Below are 6,000 nucleotides of genomic sequence, written 5' to 3'. Positions count from 1 at the left end.
GTTGACCACATTGACCACGCCGCGCCGACAGCACCAAGGCGGTGGACAACAGCGAGGCCTAGGAAGGGGACGACGCGGAGCCGGGGAAGACACGGCAGTGGATGCCCACGCAGAGATGAGTACGAGGGTTCACTAGTTCGGCTGCGGTGTGAGGATGCCGTCGCCACAGGGCCTAGCAAGCGGTGGGAGTGGTAGGGGCGGTGAGGTCTCCATGGCAGCACAGCCGGCCACGAGAGGCAGGAGCAGGCGGCACGACTGACACTGCTTTGGGCGGCTGGAGCAAGAAGACCAGAGGTTGAAGAATCACGACGGCCGTTGGATGGACATCGTACAGTCACTGTAGCTAGAATCGTTTATATTGACTAAGTGGACAAAGCCCTTGTTATGCGTCAACTTAGTAGGCCCACAGGTCAGCCTCCGAAACGGTGCGCCCCAGATGTCAGGTGGAGGAATCATTTTTTGGGCGGCTGAAGCTAGAATATCCGAGACTGAAGAAGCACAACATCCGTTGGATGGACATCCAACGGACACTGCTGCTAGAACCGTGTGTTGACTATAAGTTGATAAAGCCTTGCATACGCGTCCAACTTACTTTTTTTAGAGGACGCGTCAACTTAGTAGGCCCACAAGTGTGTGGCAGAGAACTTATAGCCCATTTGCGATTTGTAAGAATGTACAACCCATTTTTGAATTCTAATGGAATTTACTACTGCCCATTTACAGTTTGTTAAAAGTATAGCCCATTTTCTAGCTAGGACAACGATTAATAATTTCAACCAACCGTTCAAAACAGAATTCAATAAAATTTCCCACATTTTGATGGGATTTGAAATATTTTTATCCCGAAATTTCTAGTCAGATTAAATACAATTTCAATATAAATTTGTATTACGTAAAAATCCAACGAAACATTGCGCGCGCAATAATTAATGAAATTAAAATTTTCAAAATCCAAAAGTAATATTTTATAAACTAATTACGTGTTTGGTGCATTTTTTATAGTTACTACCCAGTTTTTATAATTACATCCCATTTATTATTTCTTAAAGCCCATTTTCTTGTTAAGCCTAATGCATCGCTCCTAGGAAAGGTTTGCAGCCCAGCGGGGCGGAGAATAACAAGTTCACCCGGATTGTGTACAACTGTCGGCCCAGTTGCATTGCTGATGTTGAAAAAAAGGCTTGTGTAGTACAGTACAACCTTACATGCCTACTCAGCCCACATTCAGCGACGCCGGAAAGGCCCAAACAAGGCTTCTGTACAACTTTTTGAAGTCACTGAGCTCAATTAGTAACTTAAGAAAAAAGTAAGAGTATATTGGAACCTAATTAAAAGCTGTCACGAGCGAAGAAATAATTCAACGGGTCCCACTTGTGCGTGTGTGCGTGCGTGTGTGTGTGTGTTTGTGTGTGTGTGTTTGTGTGTGTGTGTGTGAGAGAGAGAGACCCATCGGTCGATGCTCATAAATACATCTTTCAGCCATATGCATTGATGATGCTCAGTAAAAACTTATATAGTTGACACAGTCATATAGAACATCATAGCACACTGAACTTCCATACAAAAATTTCACCCAGGTGGCACAATCAGGGTGGAAGCAGTGGATCGCTACGGGTAGGGTTATGTTGAAACCAACGAACTCGTACATAACGGTTCATCGTCTTTATCAATGACGGGGAAATATCTTGAATGATGTGCAAAGAAAACAGACAGACGACACAATATATAAGTTCTACTAGAACATTAAGTTGACGTACAACCCTTTCTATAAAAAGTTCAGGTAAAAAAATAGAACATGTCACAATCAAATGTACTGGCACATCAGTGCTTCACACCCATAGCTCGGATTTAACTAGTACAGTATCTGACAAGATTCAGTTGTTACCTCAAATTAGAGCACATCCAGGCAGCCAGTCCTGCCTCTTCTCCCAAAGAAGCAGTGGCCTCCGCCGCGCGATGGAGTAGGCCTTGTGCCATCCATCGTTCCGAGCAACACGGGGAAAGTCTGACGTTGACTCCTGTAATGGATGTCGTCGACGGACCCGGGCACCAGTGGCGGTGGGAGGACTTCGATTGATGGATTGACCACTTCTTCGACATGCACGAATACTCGATACAGGTACATTCCTAACGTGGTCCGCGGCGGCCTTGGCGGCGACGAATAGTACAACCCCGGTCCCTGCACCGGTATCTCAACACCAATCACCTTCGGTATGGTGCACGGCTTCTTCATCCATGCCATAACCGTGAGGGCCCAGCTGTCTGGAGGAACAAACATACTTACGAGCTCACCTCCAAGGTCGTTGATAAGCTCATTCATGGACTCGCTATTCCAAGCACGTCGAGGCATGCCGTGGAAGGTAAGCTTTGTTAAAAACTCAAGCTCAGAGGGCACCGAGCCCCATCCTGGGTGCCACGATCAAAGCTCACCAGCGCGCCATCATAGAACAAACGCCGGGAAGATTCGAACACACGACTGCAGTCGAAAGTTGTCCGGAACCTGACGAAGAAATCAGCTGGTGGCGGACAGACTTCGACAAGCAAGTCAGTTATTTGGATGTCGTGCGCAATGCCAAGAGCTTTGACAAGGTCGTCCGGCGAGACGGGAGGCCGGTCGCCGTTGATGGTTACCATCAGCACTTTTCCGGCAAACTGGTCGTCAAGCGCCACCATGCCAATGTTGAGCGACAGCACGCAGCGCCCGAAGGCAGGACGGACCTCAGGATCTCCGGCTCGGAGATCCGTGTTGACTGGTGACATGATAGTGCGCTTGAGTACAGGGAGTACAGGAGGGGGATTTGGGGGAACTGGAGTAGGAATCGAGATTCCAGAGTTTGGGAGGGGCGGGAGACTGGGGATGAAAAGGTAGCATGAATTTCGAACACGCGCAAATATTCTCTCGGCGCGCAAGCGCACGAAAACACTGGTGGCGCCCACATGTCGGCCTAAGAGTACCTATTCTTTCTTTTTTTGAGAGCCCGACCTTTTTTTAGGATCTTTTGAGAGCCCGGCCTGAGAGTCATAATTGACCTATTTGGCATTGCGTTACTACTCGGCCCATATTCAACGACACCTCACTGGCCCAAACAAGTATACATCATCGAAAAGACATTGAGCTCAAATTATAACTTGAAAAAAGGAGATATACTCTGAACACTGGAGAATGGTGATGCCCTCATTTAGCCCACCAACAGTTCGAGACAATAAACAGTTCGAAACAATGATATATACAACATTCAAACACTGACTAGTGACTACTACTGACATAAACACCAAGACATGATAGTTCATAAGAAGTCTTGCTACACCACCAAAACGCACCCATCTGCAGCGCTCAGGCTCTCGTGATCCAGACGATAATGACATTCTAAATAGAGGCAACTATTACATAGTAAGAGTGACATAGATGAGGATGACCAAATGACAAGGAATATGCATAACAAAAGATAGAACTACCCATCCAGAACAAGCAGCAAAGACAACAAGTCATTCAAAGAGGGATGATCCAACATCATCATAATTTGTAGCCCCGGTTCAGCCACTAGTGATCCGGAGACACCAGTACTCCACCCTTTCGACGCAACAGCCCAGTTACCTATCAACCTGAAGGCTTGAACCACATCACTGCCTGTCAGACTCGACACATCCGAGGATCAAAGTTAATCCAGATGCCCATTCTCACCTTCTTTTGGCTGCAGGTTGTATCATTGACAATCAGGGGAGTTTGCTCCCGAACTCCTAGGTCTCATCGTGTAGACACAATTTTCCATAGCAAACAGAGCCTCTCTGCCATCAAGGTCCTTGCCAACGATGATCTCCTGGTTAATCGGATAATTGAGTCCGAGAAACAGAGAGTGTGAACCAAGGCTGTTTACCCGCCTCCAACTCAAAAATCCTGAAGGCCCCAACAAGCTGGTATCCTGCTCATAGACGTAACAGCCACTGTCCAGATACTCACGTATTTCACGGTGCTTGCATACAGTGGGGTTTTTGCAATATCACTTTCCCAGCTCATGTGTCCGAATGATCATCAGTCTTTTGCCATCGTCTGATCGAGCGAGGAACCAGTTGTGCTTCCCTATTTTTGGCAAAGGTGGTGTGATTACAAAGGGCAGTAACTGTAGGGACACTTCATCATATCAAAAAGGACAGACATTGTTAATGTAAGATCAGCATTGTTCAGAGTATGAGTAGGATAATGCAAGGAACAGCATTGATATGTCCCTGTTGGAACTGTGAGGAAAATACAGGGAAATGTATACTGGGTTCGAAAATATAGAAGTGCCATGCATGGTTATACTCATGTTATCTCACAATCGATTCTTCACAGGAAACTACCATGTCGTGCATGTTATGTAATCATGTGCTGTCCTCACAAACAAATTTTTCAAGGAAACTAACAGACCATGCATTGTTATATACTCATGTTCTATGGGCAAAAATTTTGTGAGCATATTATTCTAGCCATTGATTGCTGAAGGGCGAACATAGGTATGTACACATGGTAAGTATTACAGGATTTCACTACTTCCAAATATAGAGTTCTCCATATGCACATTTACTTCCCTAATGTATGGTTAGATGAAACCAACAGTGTGATGCATGTTTCTACATCATGAAAATGAGGAAACTAACATGCCCATTGATACACGCTCATATTTAGTAGTATATAGATTACTATAAAATAAGGAGAATATCAAAATCTTCCTTACCGTTTGATTATTCAGGGGTACAAATTGGTTGTAATGACATGGTCACAATCGCATGAATTAACTCATTCCAAATATAGCTGATTTACGGCGTCTCTAATACATTGCCATAGTTCTACTCAAATTCTGCTCAAACAGGGATATGTCAATCATCACAAAAAGCTCAAACAGTGTCATGGCGTCATCATTAACATGAGACGGAAACAACTTACATGCGCCGTCCCAGCAATACGTGGTGCCATCTGCTTTGTCGATCGCGTAGATGATGCCATTGTGTTCAATAGCATCACATAAGTGTGTATCAGCTTTGACGACGATCCACTGTGAGATGAGTTGTCTCCAGCTAAAGAAGGCACCGGCGGAAAGATAGGCGAGTCCCTTATCAAACAAGGCAATTAGCTTGAAGTCTGCGTAATCTGCATGTCGTGTGGGCACTTGGCAGATTACAATCTTCTGTAAAACAAGGTGCGTCCAACTGACGACGTAATCTAGATGACTTGGACCGCGACGGTAAAACTCTATATCATCCAACGAAGGAAGGCTCATGGGAGGTCTGGAAGTTCACGAGCACCAACTTTTTCCCGTCTTCTCTGACGGCATCCATCCAGTGGGAGTTCATGCCGACCCAGTACATACCTGCAAGAAGTTTCGGGCGATGGTGATCGGATCGAAGTCGAGGGAAATGATGTACGACGACCCACTACATACTTGCAAAGAAGTTTCGGCTAATGGAGGTCGGATTGAAGTCGAGGGGCATCATGTACGCCTTCGTATCATGGTGAGCAAATCTCGCAAGACCAAATAGCAGCAAGCAGGGTGTCTTGAAAAGCTTAGGCCTCGCTTCGATGATGGCCGTGTGCATGCCCCTCGAGCATGTAGCCAGCCGCAGGGTGCTCAACATATCCATACACGAACAACAGAGGTCGAGGACGTCACCGGGGAGATTGCTCCAATCGCGGCTCATATGGATGCTGCGTGGTTCGCATTCGGCCATGGTGGAGTTTGGAAGGTGGGGTTTTGGGGGGCTTGATTTACGGGGGAGAAGGCTCTCGGTGCTGGAGCGTCTAGCGAGGGAATAGTGGTACCGGGGGAGGTGAGCAAGGCGAGGGTACGCGGGGGCACAGTGAGATGATGAAGAGTGACCTCAGGATCTCCGGCAAGACGGAGATGCATATGGAGTGGTACTAGGGAAGAGGGAGACGAGGCGAGGCATGCTATACAGCGACGGTGACAGTGACTGCACAGTGCACAAGGTGAGGCTGACTTTGGTAACCCGGACACGCTGCCTGGA

Source organism: Triticum aestivum, chromosome 3D (assembly GCF_018294505.1).
Source record: "Triticum aestivum cultivar Chinese Spring chromosome 3D, IWGSC CS RefSeq v2.1, whole genome shotgun sequence".
Classification (NCBI taxonomy): Eukaryota; Viridiplantae; Streptophyta; class Magnoliopsida; order Poales; family Poaceae; genus Triticum; species Triticum aestivum.
The sequence above is the reverse complement of the archived record's forward strand: the minus strand, read 5'-3'. Positions refer to the sequence as shown.